The following is a 20,768-nucleotide window of genomic DNA, read 5'->3' as shown; positions in this document are numbered from 1 at the left end:
CAGTGAATGACGGTTTTTCAGGAATAGCAGGCACTGTTTACCTTCTTGTTTTAACACACTGTAGTTTTCCTCCAACTTACATACCATATTAACTGTATTAATCATGTGCATTAATTAAGTTTTTCTGTTTTGCAGCTTTAAGAAAAGGATCAGTCCAAAATCATGAAGTCTGTTTTAACTCTTTTCTTTTCACTCCAACTTTAATAGCTTAGAGAATGCTCCTGAGCAGCATATCTTTTCTAGGTACAAAAGAGTCGTCATTACCCTTAAAAGCAACAAGCTTTATGCCTGATTTGCTTTCATATGAATATGGTACAACATATTTCTGCTGAATTGTGTCTTGGCACACTTCCTGTTCAGGAGCTGGCACTGATGACTCAGCCTCACAGTCACTTCTTGGCTTTACAGATATGCATCTTAACCGCCTTCAAGGAAACTGTGAACATTTGCATATCTGCTTTTGCATTGTCCTCCACTATTGCACATGGTATGCCTCTGTTGCAATGACTCTCAAGGATCAGGTGAGTTTTATTTCTGAAGATGCTTTCCTTCAGATGCTTTCATCAGCCTAAGGATTAATGAGAAGTTCACAATTAAAATTGCCATAGTCATAAGAGGTTCATAATCCTCAAGGAAGATTTTCTTTTTGACACACATTTTGCAAAGAAAAAAATTGTAGTTTGAAGCTTCTGGGCTCTGCTGCAGCAGAAGGATACAGAAAGAGAACAGGTGCTTCAAGCTGGGGAGGAGATAAGAAGAATACTGTAAAGGAGACTGAGAAATGCATGGCTCAAAATGTCATCTGTTATCTCGGTTCTTCAGGCAAAGAACCTGATTAACTTGGCTTTAAAATAATGTCCTGTGAAGTGGCTTCACACTGCAGTTTCTAGATTTTACCAGTACCATAACTGTGCTTCTTGACATTCTTTTTCCAATAATGATAATTTTCTTAATGACACAGTTAGTTACCATTACTGTCCAAAAGGTGAAATTGTCAGGAAAAAAACCAAACCAAACCAAACCAAACCAAACCAAAACAAAACTTCAGAATATCATTGGTTACAGCCACTAACAGGAGAACAGTGCAGAAAAGGTTGGGTAGAGGATCCTGATCTTCTAAGGGCTTCTTGGATACCTCTGAAGGACTCAGCGTAGGTCTTCCTTGGTCACATCAGACCAAGATGGAGCACAGGAGTGAGATTACTTCTCCCCATCATGAGCTTCTCCACTCAAAGGTTGGGAGAAACAAGGAGATTGTTGAACTCCACATGTAGAAAGTCTCTGGATTAGGTCTGGTATCAAATAGATACCAGACCTAACCCAGATGTGTGGTACATCTGTACCTATACATTAGCAGCTACAAAAAGCTGCTAATAAGAAAACATCCTACAAAAGTACAAAATTCTCTGATATACGTTTTCATTTTTATTTTATTTCATTTTTTACTTGGATATCTGTCTAGTAGATTTGTCACTGAAAAATCAATGTCATTTACAGGTTGTAGCCATCTTTGTTGATTTGGAGGATGTATATATATATTTAAGTGAATACTTTAGTCTGAGTTCATCATTTTGTCTGAATGAGAGAATGCTTTCTTAAACATTAAGTAATTAATTTATTTTATAATATATTATCACATGACCATTACGTAAGCATTAACCAATCTCTTAATCATATTCAGGAGTCATATTCAGGAGTTATTAATTGCTCTTTGATGCCAGATATCTTCCAGCTTCAGAATTTTATCTTCCTTAGGAGGATGGTTGCTTGAAATTTGCATCTAGTACCTATTTTTCTGATGAATGAACACCAAACCATCATTCTGTCCACAGCTGTTAACCAGAGACAATATATTGGTCCTTTGCTGGACAGAAAGGTGACGTCTGAAACTACTGACCAGGGTTTCCCCAAACTGTGGCTCAGTGCTGGCTTTACTTTCATTTAGAAAATTTTGAGAAAGAATAATAATGGCATACCAGCAACCCACCCAGACCCAAAGTAAAATTTTTGTTTCTATTCAAAAGCTCAGAGTTGGAACCCAGTTTCACTACTTATGAGTGATGTTGCAGACAGTGATAAGTTCTGAACACCATGAATTTTATAATTTATTCTCCTCTGTTCTGTTCAGCTTATTCTCCTTTCCCTCATCTTAGCTTCAAAGCACAATGCCTTTAACAGAGCCCTGAAAATATTTTGTCTGTTTTCAAATAGCCCAGTAAAGTACACACTAGTATTTATCATCTGTCAACTTTAATCTAAAAAACTCAAAGCAATTGAGAAAAATTGTAATAAAGATATACAAGGAATTCATTATTGAGAATTATTGTGTCTTATTCATGGATAAATTGAGACATGGGTACCTTCGGTAAGTCAATGGTAAAACAAGGTTCTAACCATGCGACATATATGAACTGTGACGTTATGAAGTATTAGACACTTCAGACAATGAGGAGAATGCTTTTTGGGAAAAAATGATTTTTTTGTTGTTGTTCTGGTATGCATGTTTATCTAACAATAGTTGAATTACAGAGCATTGAACGCTAAACATGCTAACACTACTTGCATTGCAGTTGCAGAAGTTTTATGGTACTATTATTCATAAGTTAGTCTAATATAAGTTTAAAATGCATAATTTACCTGTGATTTTGTTTTAAATTAAATATAGACATTCAATATCTGTTTCTAACTTCTCATTTTTTGTTAAATCCATGGAATTCTTTAAAATTTAAAAATATGAGATTTTTGTAACCATTTGAAAATCTAGGTTAGGAAGTTAACTGTGCAAATAATTCATATGATCAGACCAATATAACTTTAGTGTTATAGTCACTTTCAAATTCTGAAATTATAATTCAGCTACCAGCAATCCATAACCAATTGTCTTAGAATCACAGAAACATAGAAGCATAAAATGGCTTGGAAGCATAAAATGGGTTGGAAGGGACCTTAAAAATCATCTAGTTCCACCCTCCCTTCCATGGGTAGGGAAGGCCACCAGGCCAGGTTGCCTAGGGCCTCAGCCAACCTGGCCTTGAACACCTCCAGGGATGGGGCATCTACAACTGCTATGGGCAACCTGTTTCAGTATCTCATAGTAAAGAATTTCTTTCTAAAATGTAATTTAAACCTATCCTCTTTTAGTTTAAAACCATTCTTCCTTGTACTATCATTATCTACCTATGTGTTCACATGATCCTGGGTATCTATTTCTTGTATCATCAATGACTCTGGAAACCTCTTTTTCTCAGAATACATTCTGACATATAAAATGAATTCAGATGGAGTTTTACCAAATAATTTCCTAACTAAAATGTCTGTTGAAATGTGGATTCTAGTTTATGTTTAAATGACTGCATGTATTGTTTACAGGACAGAGAGGGGACTCAATAGCTCAGTTATGTGTGCAACTTATTTTCTGGAGATATGAATATGTGGAATTTATTTCATTGATGTAGGAGTTACCTCGTAATGGGACCATTGTTATCATGTGACAATATACCTTGAGAGCAACATCTTGCCTTGTATTTTCAGGCACCATTTTTTGATTCCAGAGGATATTTTAAGTAATATCTGACAGTTTTCTACAGTCTCCACTTTAATGTACAGTTGGCAACTTAGCAGTACTGTACAAAATAGTTGTGACAAAATTGAGAACTGTTCACTCAGTAAAGTTTTGCTTATTGTCTTTCATAGTAAAATGTATTTTATACACATGTATTTAAAATAATCTTGTATTATTGCACACATATTCAATATATATGAAGTGAAAGCAGACATTTAAGGCACCCATGTGACAACCCTGCTTTTTAAGTACATAGATACATAGATAATGCATGGCTGTTGCTATGTGAGCTTCAATGATATACTTATATTATTTTAGTAGGTAATGATAAGGAACAGAAAAGAGAAGAGGAGGGAAAAAAGAAGAGCTGGAGGGGCTGGGAAGAGGAAGAAAACATCAGTCTGGTCATGTAACTCCCACTGTTTTCTTATTGAGTAGGAACCTCCCTCCCTGAATGGCCACTGACAACCATAAAGTCCTTTGAAAAAATAGCTGAATGTCACTGTGACAGTGTGCAATATCTTGTAGCTCATGACAACAAAATCAGAAATATTGTGACAGATTTGCAGAACAATCACTCAAAATTTCCAGTAAGTAGTGAATATTGGATGGCTAAGGCTTTGAGGGCAAGTTTTAAGCCCCATTCTTTAAAAAAAAAGTCCACATCAGGGAGATTTAGCACCCAGATACAGTGACAAGTTTTTTTGTCACTCTAGGAAATCTTTGCTATAAAATCTCTGCCTCATTTCCATCTATAAAATAAAAACAACAGATAATTTATTTGGTTATTCTGCAGATTTCTAGTTCTTTCAAGGTGACCAAACCTTTCTAAATAAAAAGTAATCCTAATTGTCCACCAGTGATAGGTGGGGTGCCCACATTTTTACCTGTAAGTAACAACTAAAAATTTGGTGGCCATGGGATTTTCTGAAATGCTTATCCAAACAGAATTATAAAACAACTACATGTATTATATCCTGAGTATAAATCCATGTGTTATTTGCAAATAAACATCATGCACTTTCAGTTAAAATTGCCCATAGTGATTATTTTATTATCAAATTATAGTCTTAATTAATTATTTTTATTTATATAGTAAAGCATAGACATATGGACTTTAATCAGGTTTATAAGGAAGCCTCCTTTAGGTACTTAGGCAAAACTTCTGCTTTGGCTAAAACAAAAATTTAGGAGTTCCAAAAATGCTCTAAGTATTCCATCTGAGTCATTTAAAATGCATTTCTAAGGAAACAGGGAAAAGGAAGATAGAAAAAAGAAAAAAAAAAAAAGAAAAAAAAAGAAAAAAAAAGAAATGGGGTCTGCAAATCAACACAGAAGACTTTGGAAAACATTGCTAGTCTTGGGACAGCAGGCATTAGCTCAGTGTTAATGCTGAGAAATGCACAATTATGTTTAGTGGAAGGGATTGTTTGCTTTTCTAAGGCAAACCAACCTGAGGTTCTAAAATAACGACATATCCTCAAAAAGGACAGTGAAGCTTAATGAAACTTTATTCAACATGAAAAGGAATAGAGGCCTATGGAACATAGGTTTGGAAGAAAGTCCTAGAAGATGTTATAATGCCAATAGCAAATTGTGTCTGCTTTCTTACCACAGTGTCTAAACTTTGTTCTTAAAGACCGTGTCAAAATCTTTGTCAAGTTTAATGCTAACAGTATTTTCTTCATTGCATTATCTTACCAGAGAAAATAAGAAACATTCAAAGACAGGTGATGAAAATGATTACAGATGACAAGCTGAAGATTGCATAGTACAAGGTGCAGCCTACATGGCTGAAGAAACTGGCTGAAGACTGGAGCTGCTTAAATTAAAAGAGAGAGAGAGAGAGAGAGAGAGAGAGAGACTTCAGAAGGAATATATTTGATTCAGGTAAAACAACAAAAGTTGCAGAGAAGGTCAAAAAGGGACTCCTGTTTACCCTCTAACAATACACGAATGAAGATGTTTGATGAAATAGAAAAGCAATATACTTTTACACAGTTTGTAATTAACCTGTGGAACTGGCTGTCATGAAATATCAGTGCACTCAAGAGTTTCAGAGCTTTAGAAAAAGAATTGACATTTTGCCTGAGTAATGGGAATATCTACCCTTAATTTATGGAAAATATAATGTTTTGGACAGGACGCAAAGTTTCATGCTTTGAGATATTAACCAATTTCCATTTAAAAGGTCGAAAGAATTTCTGTCTGGAAAAATATTTTAAAAATTCTTCTCTGTGGATGTCACAGGTAATTTTGCAGCACTCACAGTCAGAAATTGACCATAACTCTGCAGTGTGACATAATGACTAGATGGTCTACTGGCAGTTTCTTGTATTTCTTGTATTTCTCCTCTACTCAGCTCTGGTGGAGGCCACACCTGTGCACTTCTGGGCTCCCCAGTACAAGAGGGTGGGGAACTTCTAGAGTGGGTCCAGTGTAGAGCCACAAAGATGATTAAGGGATTGGAGCATCCGTCTTTTGAGGAAAGACTAAGCGAGCTGGGACAGTTTAGCCTAGAGAAGAAGAGATTGATCTTATCAACCTTTACAAATACCTGAGGGGACAATGTAAAGAGGATGGGGACAAACTCTTCTCAGTGGTGGCCAGTGATAGGACAAAGGCTAATGGATATAAATTGAACCACAGGAGGTTTCACCAAGGCCATACAAGGAAGAGCTTTTTTATGGTTTGAGTGAGAGAGCACTGGAACAAGCTGCTCAGAGAGGTTGTGGAGTATCCTTCTATGGAGATATTCAAAACCCATCTGGATGTGATCCTATGTAACATGCTTTAGGTGACCCTGCTTGAGCAGGGGGGTTGGACTGGATAACCTCTGAAGGTTCCTTCCAACCTCAACCATGCTGTGATTCTGTGATTTTCTGGATTTCAGAAATTAATTAAACTTTTAAATGAATCAGAATGATAGAATATCCTGATTTGGAAGAGGCTTACAAGGATCATTGAGTACAAATCCTGTTTCCACACAGGACTGCCTAAAAATTAAACTATATGTCTGAGAGCATTGCCCAAACACTTCTTGAACTACAGTACTGTGACCACTTCCCTGGGAAGCCTGTTCCAGTTCCCAACACACTTTCGGCGAAGAACCTTTTTCTAACATCCAGCCTGAACCTGCCCTGATGAAACTCCATGCTGTTATCTTGGGTCCTGTCACTGTCCCCAGAGAGCAGAGCTCGCCACTTGCCCCTCTGCTCCCCGTGTGAGGAAGATGTAGGCCAACATGAGGCCTCTCCTCAGTCTGCTCTGCTCTGGGCTGAACAAACCAAATGACCTCAGCTGCTCTTCACACATCTTGCCTTCTAGACCTTTCACCATCTTCTCAGCCCTCTTTTGGACACTCTTCTTTTATGTCCTTTTTATGTTGTGGTGCCCCAAACTGCACATGGTACTTGAAGCGAGGCCACACCACTGCAGAGCAGAGCAGGACAATCCCTTCCCTCAACCAGCTAGCAATGCTGTGCTTGATGCACCCCAGGAAATGGTTGGCCTTTTTGGCTATCAGGGTACATTGTTGACTCATATTCAACTTGCCATTGACCAGAACCCCCAGATCCCTTTCTGGGTGGTTGCCCTCCAACCTCTCGTCCCCTATTCTGTATATATAGCCAGGGTTGCCCTATCCCAGGTGCAGAATCTGGCCCTTGCTCTTGTTAAACTTCATGCAGCTTCATTGCCCACCAACCAAATGATAGAACTAGTCTCCAAATGTTGTAAAGCTCTATTCCTATAAAGTCTTAATATGCACAAGATTTTGTCTTACTTGCTGCTTACTACAAGGAATATAATATTTCACTTTTTCTTATCAATACAATTCACTGTTTTACCTATTGTGACTGTTATATTTTTTGACATGACTTTCTCCTGTGACTATTCTTTCTCTCTACTTTCTGTTACTGAACACAATGGAAGCTTTATTCAGTCCGGTCTCTCTTATCTGTGGTGTTTCTTTGGTTGTTTTGTAAAGAACTGAAAATGTGAGAAACTGTTCATTAAAATAATCTTTTCAGTTCCAACATCCTTCAGTTCTACAGATACACACACAGTATCATGCATTGTACTTGCAGTTATCAAGCCAAAAAATAAACCTGCAGAAGTCTGCTGTTTCCCTACATAAAGATATTAAGCTTTTTGCATTTTTTTCCCCCCTGGTAAAAATTAAGAGTAAGCAAGAGAGATGAGCAAGGGAAAAAAGTTTACTACAAAATTTCAATATTTTTCCCTGCTGAGCAGAAGAGAAAGGTTTTCAAAAGTCATTCTGGAAGATAAAAGATTTGAACAACCAGACAACATTACTGATGTCACATTGCTTTTCTTTGTTCAAGCCAAAGGCTTGACCTTTAGTCGTTCATATCCTAAGCAACTGACTTAACTCCAAACTATTAAATGTTCTGGAAATGTTTGTCTAACAATTTTATCCAGAAAAACAAATAAAATAACTAACAAGAAACTGACCACAGAACAGAACTCTCTCCATAACTAGGATTAGAATACATGCATATTGCATAGGATGAGTGAAGACTTCAGACTATGACTCCAACTTTGCCTTTATCTGTTTTGTTGATTATTGTCCTTGTGTAAGAGGTGCTGAGGTCTTCAAAGCACACGTGCTAAGATGTTGCTTTGATTCACCCTTTGTAAAAGTGCAACTCAGATGATGTTTTATGGAGAATGGGTTCCTAAAACTGAACGCCTATGGGTTTTGTTGGTTTTCAACATTACGTTTATTCTGAATTTAAATGAGAGTATCTGAGTATTTGATCAAATTATCATTGAAATGACATGTACTGTAACCCCATTAAATCTGCATTTTCAGATAGAAATATTCTGTTGGAAAAATTCCCAAATGATTTTATACTCAATATATCTCTTTTTCTTTTCTTTTAGAACAACTAAAATAACAAAAAATTGTGATCTATATGTTATAAACTCGAACCCAGCATTCATGAGTCCTTGTACTTGTGTTTTTCTCCTTCTATCTGTGGCATGAAAATTTTGATTAATATTATATAGAATAACCTTATGTATGCAACCATATTATGTAGATAGAAGACTGTAGTCAGATTCTGCAAGTAGTTTTAATGCAGTTATGGTCTTAATATAGTTAAAGTGTAGTGAGTTGGTTGAGAAAATCGAATGTGTGTTCATGCAAGTGATTGTTGAGGATCCAAACTCTTAACATGTCCAGGCAGAAGCTGTGTTAATGTGGAATCTAGACAGTTACACAAAGGCACGAGCTATCTCCGGTACAACATCTCCCCCATGTAGGACGTTCTCAACATTCAGTTCCACTTTGGACAATAAGGGAGGTACAGTAATATAGGATGGTGGCAGAAATACCTCTTTCAGAAAGAGGTAGTTTTCTATTTTGCAATCTTTTGGCTGTTATCTCACTATACACATAATCCCATTGGTTTGCAGGAGTAAAGTAGTACTGAATGTGAACAAAGTGGTAACCTTGTGTCTGATGTGTTTTTTTGAAATTAAATAAATAAATAGATGCTTTGCTCTGGGCTCTGTTATTTTCCTTTGCAATAAAACTGAGTCTTTATAGTCACATGGAGAACTAGTACCAAGTAATTGGTCAAAACATCCTTCTTGAACTTATCATCAAACCATCATGTAAAACCAACTGTACTTGGGAAGATGGACAGATTCTCTCCATCCTTTCTGTTGCCTCTGTGGGGAGTCTATTCAGAAAATCTTCCTCGGAATGCTCCATTACCTTAAAACATACTGTACAACACTTCTTTTTTGTTGTTGTTTTGTTTCTGTTCTTGCTTTTGTTTTGTTTTCTAGCCAAAAATCTTCAAAAGCTTTTAAATGACAAAGCCGTGAAAGATTGTTGTCCACATTTAAAAAGCAGAAAAATCAGCAGAAGGTCTCCCGTACAAATGATTTCTTTCATTCTCGATTTCTTGCAGTAAGCCAGTTATCTAATGGATAGAAAGTTATTTTAAAATCCTTCAGGATGTGAGGCAGATTACAGCAGAATCTCCCTAAGCAATGGAAAACAATGTATAAATAATAAGAACCTAATCTTTCCTTTTAATGAAAAACTTCTCACAAGGGAGGAAAGATATGCATGCATGTGGGCTAAAATTAAGTCGTACTTACATGCTTGTGGCCCTGTGAAGTATGCTCTTCAAGCACCATTCTGAAGCTTAAATGCTTCTGTGTTTCATGATGCAAAACCTAGGTAGGAAGGAGACAGTGCAGTGCCTGTGTCACCTAATTTTTGGCAGCAACCTAACTGCAGAAGACAAGAGAAAACTTTATTGTGTTATTTCAGTTTTGACATATTCCACCCAAAATAAATAATAATTGTTTTTATTACCAAAAAAAAAAAAAAAAAAAAAAAGCAATGGAAGACCCAAAACAGCCCAGGAATCCTGATAGTCACTGTACTTGGGGACAAGTGTAGAGAAGAGAGTTGAAGTCTTAAAGAGAAATCTTCTCTAGTAGCCTGAATTTGGGCCCCCCGCAGGGTCATTTAAGTCCTCCATACTATTCAAGACAGACACCACCTCTGGCTACTCACCTGGGACAGTAGAAGTCCAGCTTTAAAGTCAGTTTACTTCTTCATATCTGATGGAGGTGTTTCAAACATCCAGCAGCTTTCTTCCATGCTCTATTAATAACCAGTCTCTGGCTGTAGGTAGGAAGGAACCAAGAGAAGACAGAGTGTTTATATGCTTAACAAATGACTCTATCTGTCTGTCTGTCTTTCTATGTATTTATCTAAGTATCTATCTATCTATCTAGCTAGCTAGCTAACTTCTAGCTTCTTCTAACAACAGCTATGGTTTCTGCTGTTATGAAAAATAAGTTAATGAAAAAGTATTCCAACACTAACAACCAAAAGTGAAAGAATCTGGGATGGATTTGGTGAATGCTAGCTGCCAGTCTTACAGCCAGAAAATTTGGTTACTGTTTTCAGATGTCCATTTATGGTTTGAACCATTTGGTAAAATAGTATGAAGATGAAATAAGTTACGTTTATGGCAAAATGCTATTCTAAAACTCCGCATAATATTAAGAAATTAATGTTTGACCACCTCTCCTCCCCATCCCCCAGATTACCTTTTTGTATTCAGGTACAATTTATAATGAATTTCAGAATATTTCAGTCCATTCTCTTTCACCATCAGTTCTTGTCATTCTGCTTGTGCTTTCTTGGTATCCAACAGCAGCAGCTGTTTTTTTGGCAGTCAAAGGTTATTTCCGAACACCTCATTGAGCTGCATTTCCTTCCTGCACAAAATGGGCAGATACTTTCCAAAACAACTTTATTCAGATCAGTTAAATGCTGTCCACGTGTTGGTTGATGAGGTGAATGCTTAACAGAACTACCTTCTCAATTACTATGTTAGAACCATTCTTACCTATTCCAGGAATCACATCAGAATGTTCACCTTAACAGGAGAAAAAACATAACTAATGAGCCATTGGTTGTAACTGGATGGGACATTTTGGTTTAACAAGTTTAAACCCATTATAAAATATATATATACATATATATATATATAACATTAAACAACTGGAATTTTAAATGAAAAATAACTAAATAAAAGAGGACTGCAGCAGGGGGATGTTTTTTAGGAGGCAAAATGGATATATCTAGGATGAAAGAAGAAAGTGGAAGGTTATGTTCTCCAAAAACATGTTGTCCATGAAGGATTAGAGGTGTGGGGGAGCTGAAGTTCACACTTTTAAAATGTTAAGTGTTTGCTTGTTTTAAGACACTTGAAGTAAATCAGAGAGCTCCCAATGAGCCCTCAGTAAGTTTTTCTCCCTATCTTCCTTGTATTTTTAAAATGTACAGTTATTTAGGGCTGAAGATCTAAGGAAATTAAAATATAACTCAACTGTTTTCATTAGGGTATTTTTGGGCTATAAAATGGGTGTTTGGTGTGAAAAAGGGAGTTTCTGTTTCTTACCATTGGACCGAGTTATGCAGTGAAATAATTTCTCTGTTCAAAAGACCTGTTGAACACACATCAATCCTGTATTTACTTTGCATAGAATGCCTGGAGGTGTTTTGTTTTTCTCTCACTTAATCTATTTGTACTATAGAAGTATATTGCATCTCCTACCATACTCTTCCTAAGAATGTGACTACAACACTTCATTAGTATATTTGCAAATCTCAGAAATTACTCTTTGTGGAAGAAAGGAGAAACAACCCCAAGTAATTAACTAACGTGCTATATTATTCCCTCAGTTCTTCTTTAATAGTTAGTGTGAATAAATGAATGGGGAGTCAAAGCTGCCATAAAGAGTAGCACGTTTCACTTCTACACACTCTGTGAATTTATCACATGATAAACAAAACTTTTCCAGTCTGAGCACAGCTGTTATAAACACCTCTTTTTGTATAGCTGCCCCAAACGCTGTTTAGCCTAAAGTTTCCTCTATTGCTAGACTGTTGTGATACCTTCCTGCCTGTTTGTTTTACTAGCATGCATCCCAGTGCTGGGACTGTATGCCATATCTGTTTGTTTGATCATGTACATTGTGTATAACATCCTGTGTTTCTTTAAGGAAGCTTCTAGGTAAAAGAAAAAGCACAGTTTTTATATCACACTCTGATGGACGTATTGAGTATATAGTCATCTAAACCTATGTTTGCAGTATATATATCATTAACATTTATGGAGCCTAGATAAGAAAACTGTCTTTTTTCCACTATTGCATCTTTACAAAATATTAAGCCTAACAACATATGACAGACAGCCCTGAGATAATTTTAAATGTTTGATTCTCTTGAACAACTTTCATATAAGTTGAATTTAGAAGATTTCTTCACAGCCATTTTCAGATAGCTCTACTGGATAGTTAAACAATTACGTTTTGTTTGTTTGTTTGTTTGTTTTTCTTTCTTAACTGAAGAACAAAGGCAAATGCAATGTTATTTGGGAATTCATGTGCTCTGTGAAGAGGGACTTTTTCTGATCAGTGGTTTGAGTATGAAAACAAGGGTGCAGAGGCAAAGAGAGACAGAGAAGAAAACCTTTTACCAGGGTCATTTCTGTCAACATGAGCACCAGACTGGTGATCCCAGTCCTCTCCCCACTTTCAGCTGCTCATTTCTGCCCCGCCCCCCCACATGCCTTTTCAGTTGTATCACAACACTATTTGTGGGGCTGTGTAAAAAAAGAGATCAGAGAAATTATATGTGTTAAAAATAACAGCATATTTTTCACCTGTTTCAGTATCTTGATTGGCTGACCACATGGCCTATAGTCCCCTAACAGAGGGGGCAGTGCAGGGATGGAAGATGAGAAGCAGGGGGACAAGAGCAGGCAGCAAGAGACTGAGTTAGTGCTGCTGCTGAAACCTCTAGAAGCTTTGCCTGAGTCAGCCTGAATAAAGATGCTGTCATAACCCTGACTTCACAATAAAAGGACAATATTGGCCAAAGGAGACTTGGATTCTGAATACAAAAGATGAAACAGAGTTTCTTCTTTGGTAAAAGACTCCAGCCTTTGATCGTTCTTTTAAGGGAGCAGACCTGCATTGGAGGAATTTCCCTCTGCTATCAATTTTTGCTGATTTTAATAAGTGCAATGCCAAATTGGTGAAAAATGGCTGAAAGAGAGTTAAAATATATACAAAGGTGAGAAGTCTGAAAAATTGCTTTGTGCATTTTGATGCTTTTGTTCATAAAGTAGCACAAAACAGAAAATCAGCTTAGCAAATGATGTAATTACTAAGTCCACTCTACTCATCTTGTTTGGTAGACCAGACCACCATCATACTTGCTAATGGGAAAACATCCAGTGGAAGTCATTAATTACAGAGTATTTGGCAGTTATATAGGCCAGTCTTTCCATATTATACTGTCCAGTTGTCCAGTCCATATAATAGCTGACATCAACAGCAGCAAGAATATGTTATTGGAACAAAGGTAGGTAATTTCTGCTTGGAAAACTTTAGATTTTCTTTATTCCAAAATCATAGAAAAGATCTTTATTTCAAGCATCACATAGACAAAGATATGAAAGTAACTTAACATAGGGCTGTGCAGCCGCAGAGTGCTGGTAACTGTTGGTTCAGTTTTAACAAAAAGCAAATGCAACATGATGTAACATATCTTTGTACTATGTAATTACCTGAAAAATAGTGTCAAATCATCCAACATATTTAATGCCCTAACAGCAACTAATCCTGACTTCAGTGTGAGTCTAAGACCTCCATATTGATCTACTCATTAATCCTGCCTGGTAATTCCTTCCTTTTCTGTGAAAGTATTGCTTGATTTTTTTCACCTTTTATACAGTTACATCTATTATCCAGCTTAAACAAAGACATGTTCTGGTTTTACAAACAGTAATGGACATGCTTAATTTTAAGTTTGTAATTACGCCGTGGAAGTCAAAGGCATTTCAGTTCAAAGATACGCATAACCACCCAAAGAATTGGGTCCACAACCATGAAAAATATAAATATCTCAAACACAAATGAAAATTCTTGAGCATATGCACAGCTTACAGTGGCATTACTAAGTCATTAGGGGTGATTGCTTGTGCCAGCTACCTAATATAAACATTAGATGATTTTGCATCTCCCTGATTGATCACACATTTGTTAGCGATGATGAGATGAACTTCGTATTTCCATACAGCCTGAAAAAACTAATAAAATGGAATAAGATGGTATAAAACAGAGAAGACTTTCTTCCAAGTCTTGAAGGTCATTTCTTCATGAATACAAAGCTATACCATCTCTTGGTAAAAAATGTACAAATATATTCTGTAACATAATGCTCTGTATTTATATTTTAAACATTTTAGTTAAATATTAAACAGATTCAGTTTGAGATCCTGTTGTTAAGCTATAGAAAAGGTCATGACAGTAGAAAGACTGCAATAGCTACTCTGAACAAAGTAATTTGTCATTTGGTAACTAAAAATAATATGTGTATTCTCAAACTTGTCTCTTTCTTAACCTTCATTCTTCCTTCCTAGACCCTGCTTTTTCCTCCACATTCTCCCCTCCCCCCAAGTTCTCTTCAATTTGATCTCATCCATATGGTCTGAGACAAATTGGCTGCAAAAGATCTGGGTAAGGTGAGCAGATGTCCTGTGGAAAAAAGGCATCAGAGTGTCCATTTTTTCCCTATATTTCATATTATCATACTCAGTTGCACAGTAGGGGAAAAAGAATAAGCAATTTACATAGAGTAAATTCTTGGATAAATCTGTTTTAAAACACTGGAAAAGGAACTTTTACAATACTTTGTCAAAATTAAAAAAAAAAAAAAGAAAAAAAAAGGAAAAAAAAAACATTGTTCATTCTTTGCAGTTATGCCAGCAGGTTGTCTAAAACATCTGCTCTGGTAATATGTCACAAGCAATAGCCTGTGCAGGTTAGGCCAGTACATAATAGAAGTAAATGTATTTTTAAATGCCAGGTTTTAAAAGAAGACAGATCTGCTTGGTATCTCATTATAAGAGAAATGGCTTTTCATGTCAACCCATCAGTAGTTGTGCAGCTCTGGAGAAAGTTTCAAAGGTTGCAGTCCATACCTTTTAACTCTTAACTAGTTTACATTTTTCCAATGAAGAAAACCATAGATAATTTTAATTCTCAAATAATAAAATTGTCTGCTTTTTTTGTCTTTAAAGAGTGAAAGGGAACTTGCCTTTTACCTGTATATGTCAAATAAATTGCCATGCTCTCACCAATATCCTTCCTATTTCCTTAGAGGAAAATCCCTTAGGAACATCATATAGGGTTTCTATTGTATATGTTTGCTTCACTGCATGTTCATATGCACGTATGCATGCACATGTATACATGTAACTCAAAAATCTTTTAGGATTGATTCTGACATGATGGCAAAATAACACTGAATGAAACCCACTGATTTCCTAGAAGTACTCAGTCACATCTGTGATGCATGAGTTCAGCTTTCTCTGCAGAGAGAACAGACCTAGAGCTTCACCTTCCTCTGCAGAGAGCAAAATAGACCTGTCTTAGGTCAAAATTATTTGTATAAATCTGTATGTTTTTGATTCATATTCAGTAAGTGATACTAAATTTAAGCATGCTTGCATTTTTGTATTATCTGACTGAAAGAGAGGTATTCAAGTATGTAAAATTTCCTAAACTATGGATTATCCAACAAAGAACAAAAACCAGTTAGATGATACAAGGTTTCTGGATGAATTCTACATTTAAATAGATGATTCACTTGGAACAAATTATGTTTCTGCAGTTATGCAGATACTTAGAGATTTTGATAAACTAGATCTATATCACTAGTATATAACACCAGTAGTCATTAATTTCCCCTTTTTTTACTCTGGTAGTGAATATATAATAAAAATAAAATAAAAATTACACTGACACAAATAAGAAGTCAATTGTCTTTCTGGAAGCCCTGTGATTACGTCTGGAATAAGTCAATTGTTATCAAGTTAAATCATTGCTCATCATAAAACACATGCATACATACCAGTTTTAACTAAATTTTCATTGGGAGGTCAAAGATATACATGTTTGGTTAAAACGTTAGAGAAGACAAGCCCAAAATAGAAGTAATATGCACAATTTTTCCTTTACTGTAGAAAAGGCCTTGCTCTACCTATTTTGGAGAAGTGTTTTAAAGATCTTCCAGTGTACTCTTACTTGCTCTGTCTCTAGTTTTTCATGGACAAAAATCCTATAATGTGAAAATTTTTGAATCTATTCCCTTGTGGAAGTATACAAATTAGTAACAGATTTTTTATTTTTTATTTTTTTTTTCAGAATAACACAATTTCTTCCTTGCTTAAATTATCTCTGGATTGAAACTGAACAGAAAAACAAACAAACAAACAAAAAAACCACCACATCTTTCTTTTGTATAGGCTAATATGTGTTGTTTTTTTTTTTAAATAGAAATTATTTCCTATGTTGAAATGTTGAAAAAACTCTAAAACTGTGACTAAGAAGTGTGAGAAATAAGGAAAATGAATGAAGTATAAAAATGCACCAGGAAAAAAATAAATAAAAAAAAAAATAAAGGGACCTGATTATCTGGGGAAGATTCTGCTTTGCATTGATATTACATAATAGTATTCTGCTCTGAACTACTCTCAATTTCTTAACCAAATTACCCTTTAAATTACCAAGCAAGGGCCATATGCTTCCCTCATTTATGCTGTGCATATCTCAGATTCTCACTTAATTTAAGCAAGAGAGACATGGTAAGTGTCTCTTTAGTTTGAAGGAAACCTGCATGCATTTCTTTTAGAGCAATTTTCTGAAAGTTACCATGGTGAGAACTCCTTTTTCACAGTGTCCTCCTGATCTCTGACTCAGACTAGAATTTCCTCCTTTTTGCCTTCTTTGAACCATCCTCTTTCTCGTCAAGGACTAGACAAGACTCTTCTTCAGTACTTCACAATGGTTACTTTTTTCCTAAGGAGAGTTATGGTTGGTGAATAGCATCTGAGACAAGAAAAACACTAAGATTCAGAAATGAACATAAATTTGCTCCTAAATTTAAATTCATTCATAACTCAGCAAGGTCACAAAGATTAATCATATGCCTAAAAGTATGTGTAGTGTTTAGGTAACTGGGGCATGTTTTCTTGGAAATTTCCATATGTCCATAATTTGATTAATTTTATTACTTTTTATTTATTTTTATTTATCTTTTTTCTTGGTGGACTTTTACATGCATTGCGGTACCAAAATATTTGCTCCGTTTTTTCATATGGTCTGACTTTTTTTCTCTAGTGGTGTGGGGGTGAGTAATGGAACCAGAATAGTATAACCTCTAACAGGAACTGGGGTTAACCAGTTGTATAAACAATTAAAAAGTGTCGGACAAAATTTGGCTTGTTATGTTTCATTTCTAGTCTCCACAATATCATTTCCTTAAAAGGTTAATGGAAGTGGTGTAACAGGAACATGAATAGACTGCAATGGTTTATGGACAGCCAGAAGCTGGTCATAACGAAGTAGACTTCTTGATGAAACAATTACCCTGGATGCAGAAGGAGGGAAATAACAACATATACTTCTTGACTTGCTTAAATCCTGCTATATACATAAATCCTATTAAATCTTCTATAATGGTTACACGGAGTCCACCTATTTCCACTCTTGTGCCTCTGTTCTGCTAGTTCAGTGACATTTAGGTCATTTAGTCTTGAAGATTTCTGTTTGAATGTGAATGTGGGATGATTGTGTGGTAGGTGAGACCAAATTCTCAAAGCCTATTTTCAGGGAACTGACCTGTGGAAAGTGGGCACCTATCAGGAGGAGTGCACTGGTGTCTACTAACTAATGCAGATTTATAAGACACAATGTTTAAAATACTTATACATGTCTTTTATGTAAAGAGTGAGTCCTCACATTTTCCCCTGTAGTGTACACATCCATCATTCATTTACAGCTCTACACTCTCTTGCTCTATAACACCACATGTAACTGTGCCATAGGGTTTGCCAAACTGCTGGACCTAGTGCATTGGTGTCATTATTTTGCTGTTGGGATTGTGATCCCTGGTAGAAAATCACATTTCAAAGGATTCCTGCCACCCAGTCTTTCCCTACTGTTGCAGTGGAGTATGGCAGCATCCTCCGTGGGTAGCACTGACTCCCCCGCTGGTCAATAATGAGGGGGTCCAATACTCAGCTTCTCCCATATTGAGAAAGAGAATATTGTGCTCAGAGACAGGCAGTGAGAGGAGAGAAAAACAGAAAAAAATAAACATGCTTTTTGAGTTCAGTGAATCTGAAATTTCAAGACCAACCAAGCAAAAAGGAAACTGTAGAATCAAGAAAGACACACAGAGATTTAGAGGAGAAAGAAAGATTAATGTTGGTTCATTTTTCAGGTTTCTTTTTTCTCGTTCGATGTAATTCTTCAGTTAGCTAAAACAGAAGGATATTTTTTGATGACACTTTTAAAGCTTCTGTGTTCCTGACTTTTAGCTCTCCTTGAGAAATGGGATTGACAATATTGACAATAAGTTATGAGTGATGTTTTTAGGCTTGTGTGATTGTGTTTGTTTGGGCTCTGAGCCATAGGCCTGAGGCAGCTGGGTCCCCCACCTTACAACAGACTTTCAGTAGACGTTCTGTATTCATAAATATATGGCAGAAGTCAGAAAATACCAGTGTTGCCACCTACTCAGCAAAAGCCCAAGTAAATTAAGACAACATATTGTTGGCACCCAAAATTGGTCCATGTGGGGAAGGAGAAAAAGTACCATACCAGTGTGGTGAATGACTTACTTAAACTGTATTCAAGCTTTGACTAGTGAGATAAACTATCAGTAGAATTCTGAATTTCAAGAGTCCCAGCAAGAGATTTTTACACAAAATTTTTCTTTGCCACTTTAGTGAATTACCTGCCGTTTACTATTTTTCTATTCATTCACAGTATACACTTAAAGGAATCATTAATGCTTTGGAAATCTAATAGCAAAAAAGCCTGTTCAGTGAAACACTATAAAAATAGCAGCAACAAAAATGTAAAGTCTTTATCTTTATTTTTTTATTATTATTATTATTTTTGCCTTGTCCTGGTCTACCAGATTCAGTCACCTTGAGCAGCACTTCAGTAGATAGCAGAGATATCCATACCAAAGCTAGAGACACATTCAGGTTGCCATTCATATTTTCACCTCTCTCACATTTTGTGCTCTCTTTGTGTCAGTTTTTGCAAGTGATGTGTGTATGATTATGCTCTTCATATGACATCTGTTAAACATGGCTGCCATAGTTATTTCAACACTATGTAGAAAAATTAGCCCAGTTGTGACCTTTGAGTTTTGTGGGCTCCTGGGTGAGAATGGCAGTGGGAGGGTTCAAAACGTGTGAAAGGGAGTTAAAAAATGTTTATATGCTTTATTTGATCTAATTTACTAGTCTCAAAGCATACTAAGTTCATTCAGTGTGGATCTGTGGTACTGCTGCAGTGCATATGTAAATCATTTGGTCTTTCTTCAATGCTTTTCACTTACTTTTCTACCAGAGCACAACAGTCTTCACCTTCTACAAAACAAGCCATAAGTTTTAGTTTTGTACATGGCAAAAAGGTGATGTGCAAACCTTACACTTTAGTGCAACTCAATCTTATGGCAGGTAAGAAGTAATTTTGTATTTTTTTCCATATTCTGTACAGTGCTCTGTATTCTGTAAAGTATTTCTATTGTCATATCTTTACTGTCTCCTGACTATTTCAAGTATAGTAGGACATATTTAAACAACGGGATGGGAATCTGTGAACCTCCATCACATGCTTGTCAGACACACACAGATGACAGGATTATCAACCTCTGATGGCAGAATTAATTTTGTTAACCTTATCTGTAGCGGAAGTGGAAAATATGCAGGTGGTGAATAAATACTATGAAGAGATAATACAATTACTCAGCCTCATTAAATGGCTACACATTGTGCTATTTAGCAATGCACTCAATAGCCAGGTGTCTTGAAGAGCAGGTACAATAGATTATTAACTGTAGGGGGACAGCACACATAAAGGCATAACTGTTGAGAGTATTCAATTCATTCTGCTCAGCATCATATGCATAGAGACATGAAACAGTTGTTATTAAGACATTATCTCAGCTTGTCTAATCCAGCTATCCCTATACTTTCCCTCAGTCTTCCTTTCTCTGTTATCCTCCCTTCTCTTCCCTTTACAGGCTCTAAATCTGTAAAGAAACATAACAAAATCTTTCAAATTGAAATCTAATACCTCTCCACTCTTCTTAAGAAAGGAACACAAGTTATCAATAATACATATTAATCAGTTATAAATGAAAGTAATAACAATCTGCCATGCTCTTCTGTCTATTACCATAAGTAGCATGAAATGATAATTTAATAGTATGCAGTACTTCACTTCATCAATAAAAGTATCCAAGCAGCAAAGCACAAACACTAACAAGTGTGCAGCACAGTCAATTCTCATCACATCCCCAGGACCTGTTTCATTTTTCATCAGCTGTAACATCAGCTTGTCAAGGAGCAGAAGGGAGGAAAAAAACCTGCTTCTTCAGCCTCACTAATGTGTGGGAGGGAAGAGGGCTGCCACTCCTATAGCACCGCCTGTCTGAAAAGCTGTAATGACCTTGTGGTATCTATGGTGGAGATTTTCTCACTGGACATAGATAAGAGCATTAGTTCAGATCTGGTATAAGATTGAAAAATATCTTCTAGGTCAGTGCTATCAA

At 36.2% G+C, this 20,768-nt stretch overlaps 1 long non-coding RNA gene across 1 annotated transcript; it reads right to left on the bottom strand.

Moving 5' to 3' along the window:
• Nucleotides 1-446: 446 nt before the first annotated feature.
• On the bottom strand, nt 447-19,350 carry LOC308189204. Its single transcript, XR_013946131.1, has 6 exons — nt 16,847-19,350; nt 10,667-10,998; nt 10,125-10,235; nt 9,701-9,836; nt 9,309-9,582; nt 447-568 (listed from the first exon to the last, which is right to left on the bottom strand). It is a non-coding gene; the product is annotated as an uncharacterized lncRNA (long non-coding RNA).
• Between the last annotated feature and the right edge of the window lie 1,418 nt (nt 19,351-20,768).

Source organism: Anser brachyrhynchus (genome assembly GCF_964034855.1).
Source record: "Anser brachyrhynchus genome assembly, chromosome: 2".
NCBI classification, from domain to species: domain Eukaryota; kingdom Metazoa; phylum Chordata; class Aves; order Anseriformes; family Anatidae; genus Anser; species Anser brachyrhynchus.
The sequence above is the reverse complement of the archived record's forward strand: the minus strand, read 5'-3'. Positions and strand labels throughout refer to the sequence as shown.